The sequence below is a fragment of the Saccostrea cucullata genome, unplaced genomic scaffold, assembly GCF_032062105.1.
Source record: "Saccostrea cucullata isolate Sc308-1 unplaced genomic scaffold, CSIRO_AGI_Scuc_v1 ctg3581, whole genome shotgun sequence".
Lineage (NCBI taxonomy): Eukaryota > Metazoa > Mollusca > Bivalvia > Ostreida > Ostreidae > Saccostrea > Saccostrea cuccullata.
In genome coordinates this window covers 1-13,554 of record NW_026932531.1, presented here as the reverse complement: position 1 = coordinate 13,554, position 13,554 = coordinate 1, and the positions used below count along the sequence as shown (strand labels likewise).

At 33.7% G+C, this 13,554-nt stretch overlaps 1 long non-coding RNA gene across 1 annotated transcript; it reads right to left on the bottom strand.

The window, feature by feature from the left end:
• Positions 1 to 2,584: 2,584 nt before the first annotated feature.
• LOC134235347 (uncharacterized) lies at positions 2,585 to 3,139 on the bottom strand. Its single transcript, XR_009985389.1, has 2 exons — positions 3,051 to 3,139; positions 2,585 to 2,881 (listed from the first exon to the last, which is right to left on the bottom strand). It is a non-coding gene; the product is annotated as an uncharacterized LOC134235347 (long non-coding RNA).
• Between the last annotated feature and the right edge of the window lie 10,415 nt (positions 3,140 to 13,554).

Here is a 13,554-nt window from a genome sequence, read left to right as displayed (position 1 = left end):
TTGTTAGATTTTCTTTGATTTTATTATGACTGTAAAAAAATAAACACATTGAAAAGTTTTCTACTAAATTCAAGTGAAACAACAGAACAAGTTCTGGTGTAATTTTCTCTTCCATTTTTTCCCACTTAAATGCTCCTAGTGCAACAAATACGTTGGACTTATTGCTGATCAAATATGATCCCATTGCTCTTTTTTTGTGCTGGCTGACAACGCTCTAATAACGCCGTGAAAGCGCATTGTGATCGCCATGGACGCTGTAGAAACGCCATGCATGGGAGCGCAATGATCGCAGTGACAACTCCGTGTTGTCGCCATGTAATCGCAGTCGAAAAAATCACAAGAAGATAAATCTTATTAGAAGCGCCGTAAAACGCGATAGAAACGCAGTGACATCTCCAAGGACTCCGCGACATTTCCGTGATGTCTCCGTGGAGGCTCAGTCTACTATATCACTGCGTTCGTGCCGCGATCATGTGCGTCTTCACGGCGTTCATACGGAGCTCCCACTACGTTGTTGGAGATCTCATCGCGCTGCTATGGCGATCATACTACGTTTCTACTGCGTTCTTATCAGACCGCGATCACACGGCGCGTGCTTTGTGCATGCCCAAAGTGATCGCCGTCCCCTGGCGTTCTAGGAGACCCTATGCGACCCTACGGCGTTCAGTGGAGATCTCACCGCGTTGTCACGGCGCTGTACTGCGATCACCTTGGCGTTTTACATTTTTTTAGGACGCCGTGCAGTCACCGTGAGGACGCAGCCCCGGTGTGACAGGGGTTTTACAAACAAAAATATTTCCCATATTGTTTTCTCTACTCTTTAACTTTAGAACTATGCAAACAATTTTAAAGGAATTTCGAAATAAAAGACTTGAAAAGAAATAATGATGGAAAAACTATCACTCGAGGTTGCAGTCACAAAGTTTACAGCATATACCTTTATACAGGACGTAGGGAAACGACTGATGAAATGTTTAGACTTATGTATATGTACATGTACATATTATGTATATGTATATTCACAACCTTTCCTTTGATCACATACAGTAAACACGAGAATACGAGAATTTAGGAGATGGAATCATATGAAATCAAAAATAAATCAAATGAAAACAGATTGATCGATGTGTACTACCAAATTGATATGGCTATTAATACCACTGAAACATTCTTAATTTGCTGTGATACCTAAGGAATTGATTAATAGCTGCGTTAAAAGTGTTGGATTCTAATAGGTTTAAGAGACTCTGGTTGTTTACTTTAGGATGCCATTGTTAAACTTCAAATCTCACCTACAACATTATAATCAGACCATGGTATTCGTAATAATTTTTGGCTAGCCGACGTTTGATTTTAAACTACAGCACTGAATTATTGTGTTTAAATGCAAAATAAATCCTTAAAAGGAAGGATTATTGCGATACAATGCAAAGAGTACTGCATTTTTAAAAATGCAACAAATTACCGCGTTTAAATGCAAATAATTATTGCGATAAATCGCAAAAAATTATTGCGATTAAACACAATAATTATTGCGTTTAATGGCAATATTATTGCGTTTAAACGCAAAAATTATTGCGTTTAATCGAATATTATTGCGTTTAAACGCAAAAATTATTGCGATTAAACGCAGAAATTATGGCAATTAAAAGCAAAAATATTATTACGTTTAAACGCAATAATTATTGCGTTTAAACATATAAGATTGCAATTAAAAAAATTGCGTTTAATCGCAATCTTTTGTAATTAAACACAAAGTTTCTTGCGTTTAAACGCAATGATTATTGCGATTAAACAGAAAGTTTTGCGTTTAAACGCAATAATTATTGCGATTAAACGCAAAGTTTTGCGATTAAACGCAATTATTATTGCATTTAAACGCAGAGAAAAATATTATTTCTCTGAACTGGCCTCAACGGGCTTCTGTTGTTGGGGGGATATATAATTGTAAAATATTGTTAACACTTATTTTTTTGGGGTTTTTTTTTTAAATATTAGCCTAGTATTATTTAATTTCAAATACTGAAATCATACCTTTCTATAAGAAATTTTAATCCAATAAATTTGTAATTTTGTAAATTTGTCGGATTTTAATCCCATGTATATTGTATAACAGATTACCGTTGTCTAACTGGTTTAAATTCCGTAAATTTGGCACGCGTGGTTGTAATAACTATATGGACAATAATTTAATAGTTTAAAAGACTCGATGAAATGTCAATGCAAAAAGAAAATCAATTGCACGTATTTTACACACATGCTTTAAATAAACAGCATTCTGAGAAAGGAAGCTACCTAAGTAGACATTAAGTGCGTCACCAAAGACAGTGATATCTCGTATATAAACAAAATTACTGTACATGCTGCAACACGTTATCTGACATTGGAATTTCTCAATATGATGATTTAAAATAACTAAAACCATCAACGTTTTCTTTTAAATCCTAAACATGCAACGGCTTATATAGGATATATTATTAGGATATTTATCCTCCTTAGGCTGTTCAAAGTTAATTCTACGTTTAACGTCACATCTAAAATTCAAAACCTACGAGGGAGGGAGAAAAAAAATAAACAAACAAAATTTTCAAACAATTGTGAATTTATTAAAATTAACCTATTCAGTACATTAAAAACATTACAATTAAGTAATATGAGCATTTAATTGATATGACACCTAAGATTAATTTTCCTAGCAGAGTTTTTCATTGGTATGTAAATCAATTTGAGTCCTATTGTTAGCAAAAAATGTAGTCTAAGACTGAATGTGCAGGAAAGTGGCTTTTAACTAGGCCTCAGTTGTCCTTTGGATTTATATTGCCACACGTCCATGGTACCCTGGAGGCAAATGCTTCTTCTTGTGGGAATATTTGCTCAATATCTACAATTAAAATTATTGATGACAATATTTAAAACTGTTCATGTTGAAATATCCTCAAATTGAATTATGTTGTATCTTTTCTTAGTACTGGATCTACTAGCATTAGGTTTTGAAAGTGTGAATACTAATATTTGGACCATACTGATAGCTGTTAGATTATCTTTAATACCTTGAATTCCACACAAAAGACAGGATTTTTCACGTCTTGGAATACCCCAACCACTTTCCTTACTCTCCCTCACTTGAAAGGCCATATCTTCGGTAAAGCTTCTCCCTGCTCAAATGGTTAAGACAAGTATTATCTTTTCCAAAAATTGTAGCTATTTGTACTGGTACATGAATTATGAAGAAATAAATTATCTTAATCATTACTGTTCCTTTCGATTTTTACAGAAATATTTTTTAATATGAAACATATTAAATAAGATTTAAATGATGCTTTTCACTGTATATAAATCTTGGTTTTTGACACACTTTCCACTCAGTCAAAAAGTTTTTCGATTCTCTCCAAAATACAATGAAAAGTTCAGCCAATAGAATCACGAACTGAGAGTCTGTCAGTCTGTACATGTTATTCGAAGACTGACAAAAAATCAACAAACTAGACTTTGTCATTAACTTCAATCATAAAATCGTCTATTTTTTACTTACATTTATGGTCCCAAGCTCTTTAATTCACTAGTTTTCTTTAGTAAGACACCAACTGCCTTTGCTGCACCTATCAAAGCACATTTTCTGTCACTACGGGAAGCAGAATTCAGTCGCTAATTGTAGAACCAAACCGGAACGGACATACGGAATTCCGAATTGTTTGTTTTTTTCAAAGACGAATTTCTCATAAACCTACGCGCGCGGGTGACGTTAAACATAGTTTTAATTTTAAACAGCCTTAATCAAAGTTTTCTTGGTATATACTTTTCGTCCTGTCCCTCCGTCTGTCTAGCTGTCTGTTTCTCCAAAAATATGTTAACCTTACACGTGACTTTTGAGTAGGTGGGGTAATAGTTTTCATATTTCACAGGTGTATCCCTTGTGACAGGAGTTTTCTAAATGCACCACCAAATTTGACCTCTTGACCTTGGAGATTGACCCACTTTTATCAAAATAAATTCCACAATTTAACTTTTGAACATGCAGTTAGGGCTTTCTCACTTCACACTTGTATTAAATGTGACAAGATCTTTCAATGAATATAAATATTTTTGACCTTATGACATTGACCTTAAAGTTTGAACCAGTTTTAAAAACTTTAATCTTTGTCATAATCTTTGAACATTTAGCAATAGGGCTTTTTTCACATGTTTATTCCTTGTGACAAAACCTTCCTTTGTATACAAACTATTTCAATCTTTTGATCTTGACCATCGGAGTTTGACTTGCACTTGAGACACACACAGCATAAGCTGCCATACGGTGGCATCAGTGTTTCACAAACTTATTTTGTTTACCTGCTAACCGCTGTCTGTAGTTAAAGAAAATCTCAAAATGAAAATGAATTCATAAAGTTTATGTTTGATATTTTATGATTGATAAAAAATTGACAATTAAATGTAAATATGATTCCCTATACTTCAATGCAAAAGATTGATGAAATCGGATACAATTACTAGTATTTTAAATAATTATGTAATTTTTAAAACAACTACATGTATCATTTAAAAAAAGATTTCTTTCTTTTGTTACTTCAAGTATCATTACACTTGATACATTTGTTAAACTGATCCCGATGTATTTTTAACAGCATTTAAATTTAACTTCAGTATTCCGAAATTACAGTACACATGTTGATAACATAGACTTGCCTCTGAAATGTTACAGATATGCAATTTATCGGTGCATTGACCTGTTCTGAAAAGAAGGTTACAGACAAAGATCAAAAGCATGTGTCTGAAGATATATTTAGAATGTTTTCGCATAGTAAAAGTTGTAAATCTTTAAAGTCTACTTTCGTTTTCATAAACATATTTTGAATTTTAAAAAAAATGGTAGATAGTGGAAATTTCCAAATGTATGAAAGGCATCAAACTCGATATTAAAAAGAACAAAATGTGTTTGTGAAACACTGAAGCCCCGTATGACAGCTTATAGCGACAGGAAATAATTATATATTACTGATACATTATTGCATGGACCCAGAAAATATTTAAGCAAGACTGCTTTTGGGAAAAGTAAGATTTTGAGTGTCTAAAATTAATAGACAAACAGTGTGTAGGTCAATTTGCCCTTAGATAACTTACCTTTTGCCCTTCGTCAAATTAGATATGGCAATAGTCATGAATAGGGCAAAACTATTGGTATCAAAATGGAGGTCTTGTCACGCGTTTGTAAAATATGAAAACCATAGAATTCACGGTTCAAAAGTCATGGTCAAGGTTAAGATTTTTTAAAACGGGCCTAACTCAAGGGTGTAACTCACGTGGCGCAGTGGTTAGAGCGTCTGCTCTAGAGTCACAAAGTAAGGAGATGATCTAAATTACGTTGCGGGTTCGAATCCCACTGTGTGACGTGGAGACCGATCCTTCGGTTGAGACCGTATAAACTTTATAAATAGATAATGCATGAGTCTGATTAAAATTCATATTTTTGCAGACTGCAATTACTTGAGGAATTTATAAAATTTAAAAGGGTATCGTTTTTCTTCGATTTTGATCTGACAAGGAAGCTTTTCAAATTTTTCATTCAGACGCATGTCTTTATCACGACAAATATCGAGGCAGTTTGATGATCAAGACTCATTTCCATTGTTTAGGCCTACTTTATGTCTTTCTCGGGCGACAATTGATGACTACTTTCTTGTAGCTAAATTTAGAGGTTTTGCGGACAAACAGACAAACGAACAAACATTCAACAGACAGAAGGACAGGGCAGAAAGTATTTGTGGAACTCATGGATTGTCTTATCCTGAATAAATTAAATTCATAATCTGCATTTATCTTTCTATGATGTCCTTTTGTCATCACTAGTATGTGATATGCTTTTATCATATTGTGATGTACATAGGTCATTATGTGATGTACTTTTATCGTTAGGTAATGTGGTATTATCATTATGTGTTGTACTTTTTTCCATTATGTAATGTGCTTCTGTCATAATGTGATAGACATTTGCCATTATATGTGTTGTGCATCTCTCATTTTGTGAAGTGCATTTGTTATTTTGTAATGAGCATTTGTCATTATGTGGTGTGTATTTCTCATTTCATGAAAAGAATTTTTATTATGTGGAGTGCATTTGTCATTATGTGATGTGCATATTTCGTTAAACCATACATGTACTTTCAAAAGCCACTACGTCGTTTTTAAAAGTGTTTATGTGTGGTCTAAACATCTTTACGTGATCTATTGAAATATGGACACCAGTCACACCACATATTGACAAATGCACACGACAAAATGAAAAAAGCACATTATATAATGGTTAAAGCACACCACATAAAGACAAAAGCACATCACATAATAACAAATGTACATCACATCACAAAAGGACATCACATACCGGTAATAACAAATGCGCATCATATACCCGTTATTTCCCGATCATGACAAGGAGCACACGGCGGATGTGACCGGTCAACAGGGGATGCTCACTCCTCCATGGCACCTGATCCCACCTCTGATGTTTCGGAGGTCTGTGTTTGCTCCTATTTTTTATTGTTTTATTGACTTTGAGATTGAATACTGTTCGTTATTTCCATATCCTTCCATACATATATCGATTAAAGCGCATCACAAAATGATAAATGAACATCATAAATTTAAAATTCTCATTATAAGACAAACCAGGCATTGCATAATATGAATATACCCAGAAATATACGATATGAGTATTTTTAGCAAGTAAACAACGAAAAAAAATTTATTTATATTCTCCCTCACTTTGTTCGTCCGAATATAAATTAATTCTATTCTAAGTATAATAACAAGAAAGACCATTTTAGGAGTGCTACTCGCTATAACCTCGAGACAAAGGGCAGATCATGTTTTATGAAGTTTATGATTATTTATTTATTTTGTAATATACATTTACACTAAATACATTATTAAGTCTGTTTTCTTATATTCCCAAATTTAGAGAAACAGAAGTTTGTGCTTTAACATTATCCTTGATATATCCGTCTTTCGCAAAATCTGTACGCCATCGGCCGTGCTCTTTAATCAACCTGTCGGACACACAATTGTTAGATGCCGCAGTGGCGCCCCCACTCCTCAAACTGTGTAGACAAAATGTTTTACTGTCCACGCCAATCTGTGATAATGCTTCTAGAAAAATTTCCCTGGCTCTGGTATACGACAATGGACGATTTTGTGAAACTAACTTGTACTTTCCTTGTGATTTAAAATATCTGACAGATCTAAAAACGTATTCATCAGAATCAAAACTCAAACTTGCCAAGTCAATATAGTTTAAAAGCCATTTCACTGGACAAGTTGACGAACCTGTCTTTGAAACAATAACGTTGTTGCCTCTTCTGTAAACGTCTGTCTTTCCACATTCAATATTCAAACTGATATATGTATCGTTAAATTTTAGATTTGACATTCTTAAATTAGCAAGCTCACTGTACCGCAGAAAACCCGCAAAACACAATAGCACCATTGCACAAATCCTGACATTGAATAGATTTGAAAGATCTGCACCAAATTTTTTCACAATCTGCTGTAAATGCTCTACTGTTATAGGCTCTTTTTTCGTAGTTGGTTTTCCAAGTATTCTCTTTGCTCCTTCTGTCATCATATGAATTAATTTATCATCACACGGATTTTTCTTTAAATTAAACTCATGGAACCACTTGATGCTTTAGAGATGTGCACAAAATACAGAAAAAGACCCACTTTGTTGAACAAAACCACTTAAATAAACTGCTACGGAAGGCACTGATGCTGGAAGATAAGAACACTTATTTTTAATACACCATTCTCTGAACTTTTTAAAATACACTTCATACTTCTTATTTGTAGATGTAGATTTGCTACTTTTAACGATATTCAGGATATGCTGACTGCTGCCTTTGAACGTTTTATTCAGTTCTGCAAATTGATGAACATCAGTCCAAGAAGTACCTTTCTAAAATGAGAAAAGCAAATCTTTTAATTAACTTTTTTTTTTAATGTCCTTAATTAAACTACATTTCCACTTTTTCTACAAATATCTTAGATTACATAATTATATGTGTCTTAATATACATGTATCACCTCAACACCGTATAAATTAATTTTTCTGCTCGTGCTGCACTGCTCTCTGACAAATACGTATTCATTTTCTTGTATTTTTTACACATTATCATACACATCATCACTTATTCTCTTAAACATTCTGGAACCACTGGAACCATTAACTGGAACTGCTGGAACAAAACTCTGCTAACAACTTATCTGCTTCTTTCAACTATAATCCGAATAATCAATGCTTAATATTAACACATTACTTATGAATGGTGACTGAGCAAAAACACTTTCTTTATCAGAACCGCTCACGAAAAACTTGCTTGGATGTTTAAATTCTATTACATCTTTCACAAATTCGTTATATTTCTGTTCACAAAAATCCCAAACCATTGGCCAAAATAATGCCGATTTCCATTTTGGTGCAATCAAAATACCCTTTGCTCTACAAATGTACATATGATTTAATACTCTGGGAATCAAATATACAGGAGGCACAACCCAGTTATTTTCATTTGACCAATCAAATGCAAAAGCATCTACTCCGTGCGTTCCTGGAACCCAAAATCTGGAATTAAACTTATCCAACTTTTTGTTTTTATTATTTGCAAATCTGTCGAATGTTATCGGTCCCCATTTCTTGTCACACAACTCAAAGATACAGTCTGAAACTGACCAGTCGTCAAAATCAAAAATTCTACTCAGATAGTCTGCTTGTATATTTAAAGCTCTCGGTATCCATTCCGGCTCAATTACGATGCAATTATTTATACATATTTGATAAATATTCATGGCAAGATTTTGCAACTCTTCGTTCATGCTACCTACTTGACATATATGTACCACATTCTGATTGTCAGTATAAATTTTCACCAACTTACCGCTTAGTTGCTTTTTCAAACTGTCCAGTATAAATTCTACTGATTTTAATTCTCTCCATGTGGAACTCTTACATCTTTCTAACTCTGTGAACATATCATGCACTATATCTAAAATATTTCCCTCTATAAAACCTGCGCTTGCATATGTACTTGCGTCAGAAAATATGCGCTCTGGTGTCTTCTGTACAGAATTCAAAACTAAATTTGGCAACGTCTTACAATTTTCATACCAAAATTCTAATTCTGAATTTACATCGTTAGAAATTTCAAAAAATGCATCCCAAGTTCTCCTATGACAAATCATCATACACATTTTTCTCGACATCAATTGACAGATATTCCCTAATGCTGGCATAAGTGATATGATCTTACCTAGAATGGATGCAAGATTTCGTGCTGTCGTACGCTTCAGAACTAAAACTGCATTTATCTTACTATTTTTTCTATCTTACTTGTTGGCACCTGGATAACACCAGATTCTAAATTCCATGTAAAACCTAACCAGTCCAATATCTGAGATGGAGAAAAAACAGATTTTTCATAATTTGGAAGAAAACCTGCTTGCAATAGTGTAGAATGTACAGATTCTGCCATAAGTATGCATTTTTCTTTTGTATCACACGCCCACCCATCGTCTAGATACATAATAATCGGAAAACTCTGAGCTCTCCAATAATTCACTAATGTTCGTACAATTTTTGTGAAAATATGCCCGGCCGAAGATAAACCGAAGGGTAAAACTGTAAAAAAAAAAAAAATATCTGTGGGCACCGTCCATATACCATGAAAAACCAAGAAATTTTTGATGTTCTGAATGTATGTTAACATGATGATATCCTGAACGTAAATCAAATTTGAACATATGATAACCCTTCTTAGCATATTGTTTCGCTTCCTTAACGCCCTCAAATTTTATTCTCTGTTTTAAGACATATTCATTCACATGCCTTAGATCTAAAACAAGTCTTTGTTTTCTAGAATCACTTACCGATACTGTCAGTGGGTTGATAACATATGGCTTTTCTGAAACCTCTGAAATACACTTGCTGTCAAGTAGTTCTCTTATAGCTTTTTCTACAAATTCTGAGTTGTCAAAGGCTGATTTGTTATTCTTAAGACATACGGAGGTAGGATCTTGTATAAAAGGAATAACATAACCATACTTTACTGTACTTAAAACTAACTCTGATGGATTTAATGTATTTTCCCAAAATTGAGCATTATTTTTCAATCTATTCTTTACAACTTTATCTTTATTCATGAATTCATAATTTTTTCCCAAATACTCAACTTGTTCTGTCTCTATGTTGCTATTCTGCACTGGTACTGGTGGCTGTTGCCGGAGTGTTCGGTTTTCCTTTTGAGAGAATGGGTTTAAATGGACAGAATTTTGCGATGTGCCCTGGTCTCTTGCAATAGAAACACAACCCGTCGTTGTACTGCGTGGCGTTCTGCGCTGTGTTTTGAGTGTACATGTCGGTTCTCTGTCCAAAGTTCTGGCTGAAGCCACGAAAAAAGGCCCTGGGATTGAATCCTCCTCTCGTAGCTCCTCTGCTGTAAGGCTTGTTAAAATGAGTCCTCTTTCTGGATGCCCTTATGACCGCTGAACGCAATTTTGTAGCATCCTCACCGTTGTCAGCTAAGGGGTCGTCCAAATACTCCTGGACTGTATCCCAGCCATGGCGGTCTGCTATTTTGAATATCTTATTGCGCTGATTAATGGTAGCAATCTCAGATTTAATAACAGATTCAATATCTTCTTTATTCTCAGACTTCAACAAAAGTTCAATTTTTTGTAAAGCAACAATGCGGTCAGAATTAAAGTTAAATTGAATTCTAGTTCCTTCTTGTTTAAATTCAAATTTTGAAGGTTGGCAAGCTCGTGTATCAACATTTGAACCATTTTTTGGAACTGAATACTCACATTAGTACTTGCTGAAGATTCCGTGCCTTTTCGTAATTCTCCTAGTGTTTCAGCTTTTTGGCGTTCAAGAGCTTTATTTAATGACGAGTTAAATAGTGAAACGGCATCTGCTGTAGACATATCTGTTTCGTCCATATTTTCCTGTAACAATTTTTCTTCTTCAAGTCGGTCCGTTTCCATGCTCGTGATTCTCGATTTAACGTGTATCGAGGTTATAGCGAGAGTCGATAAAGAATGGGTATGACCGAATGTATTTATAGTTACCTAGTCACGTGATCTATGAGTATTTTTAGCAAGTAAACAACGAAAAAAAATTATTTATCTCTTCTAGCATTTATATGAAGAATTTATTCAAAAACGTCTTCCTTAGACGACCTAAACAATTACAGTGAGCATCAACCACTCTAAAACAATCCGTAAAAATTTCAAAAGCATTAATTTTATAATCATACATGTCGATTCCATATATCTAAACGAACTCGCTAATACTAACAGAGTGTACAACATCTCTTTCATATTTAGATGTTAACTTTAGGACAAAATAACATCTGTTCAATAAACGAAATGTCTTTAGTTTTTATATTGTCAACTGCTCTGTGATTCCATTCCACAATCATCTGAATTAGGTGCTTTTATCTCAGAACTTATTCAATACTCAAGAGCATGCTCTATGTAAGATCAATTTTTAAAGCGAAGAAGGATTCTGACAAATGATAAAAAAAAATTCCAACAAGCTCATTTAAAGTCAGCATTTTGTATATCCTATGGTCTTTATAATGACCTTCTAAGCAAATATACGTTACATCACTGATTTTTGACTGGCATTCAATACCAAATTTTTTAAGCCTTTGTTTCATAGTCATTTGAGTCAGGATAATTCCGTGTTCTTATACCTGTTAAGTACATCCTAGGCACCTGATCTGATCTTGCAATTCTATAAGTTTTTGTTGTTTACCTTATTATCGGATAAGTATTTTTTGCAAGTGTCATTGAGATTAATCAATGTTTGTTTTCTTCACCTAGTAGCATTTCATCTCTTTACTTCAACTTTTACAGAAATGCTTTCAACAAACTTAAAAACCCCTATCTTTATATTGTAAAAACACAATAAATTTACTTCCCTGAAAGATAATATAGTTACACATACATGTATGGTCTATAGTCAAGAAAATTTTCATAACAATGACATGAATTTTTAGTTATGAAATCACAATTTTTTAAAATTTGAAATTGTCTTCTGAGAGTGGGGGACTTTTGTTCTTCACAAAAAATTGGCCTAATTCATTCTTACAATATATTTAAAAATAAATCCTTTTTTAGGGAAAGGTCTGTCGATATTTACGATGTGTTTTCTGTTCTGTGAGAGGCGTCATAAACCATTAAATATGTAGACCTCTTGGAATTAAGGCAAGTCGATGGTAATAGAAATCCTTTAAATAAATAATTATTTTTGGCCCATGAAGAAAAAAATTACATTTAATACAAAAAGGTAACCTGAATCAAAATGTTGCTTGCATTTCAAAGGTTGTAGGCAATATTATTCATTGATAAAAAAAAAGCATAACATAAAGATGAAAGAAATGTTACAGTTTTTTTCTTTACATCAAAATGCATTTCAGGTGATTGTTAAGTTGATAACAAAGAATTTTTCATAATGATCCAATAGCTAAAATATAAGTGGGAAAAACGTGAATAGTGTTTTCTGATTTTGTTTCTTTTCTGCATTAATATTCATATATATGCATTTGTTTGTTAGTACTACTGATTATGATTAAAGGTTTAAAAATGCAATTTTCTCTTATAGTATATCCAAAAAGAAAAAAAATACATGTAAGTTACATATCTTGGGATATAATGCTTTCCAGACACGACATTAATATTTTGGTATTTTTTCAAGGAATCACATTCTTATCAAAATTGACATATATTGATCATTGTGCTAGACACTTAATATAGCTTGTCAATTAACAGCAAGACATAAACAAACCAAACTACTGGAAAGCCCCTATGTCGATATCGTTTCTGAAATAGGAAATACAATCCAAAAAAGAACTCCATTGACATAAAAGATAAGTTGGACTGCTTTCAATTGATGTTTGATGAGATATTTTTGATAGACCGACAACTTTCTATGAACAAAGTCATATATTTCGGGACTTTACGACTCTTCTCCGCCACCCTCCCAAAAGGAGCAGGTGCGTTTTTCCCATTTACAAGAACAATTTGATAGCTTAACGTATTAGAAAAGAAATAGTCTATCCTAATCGAATATTAAGCGTGAGAAATTGACTTATTTTTTTGAAGGAAAAAAGGTCGGCGTTTCTGGATAATTTGACTGCTTGAGTATTTGTTTCCATGACCAAACCTGAACTTGCATAATGTAATTTCCTCGATGGTCGTGGATTCCTGCTTATTTGACCGGCGACTAGAAACTATGTAAAGAGTCCACAAATGTATGCATATTTTACACCGAGTTCGCGTGAGTAAATTCCGGTACTCTTGGATTGAAATGCTTTACCTGGAAGATTACAGAGTGGTGTATGCTTTCCGTACAATTAGGAAATTGATTTCCATTTGAGACGGAATCAACTCGGAGTGGCGATCGCCCATTCCTCCCAATGATTCATTAATAGACAGGCAGACTGCTCTATTTCGTTTATCCGACAGCACTGCATGCCCTTACTATAAGGTATACATAAACTTTTT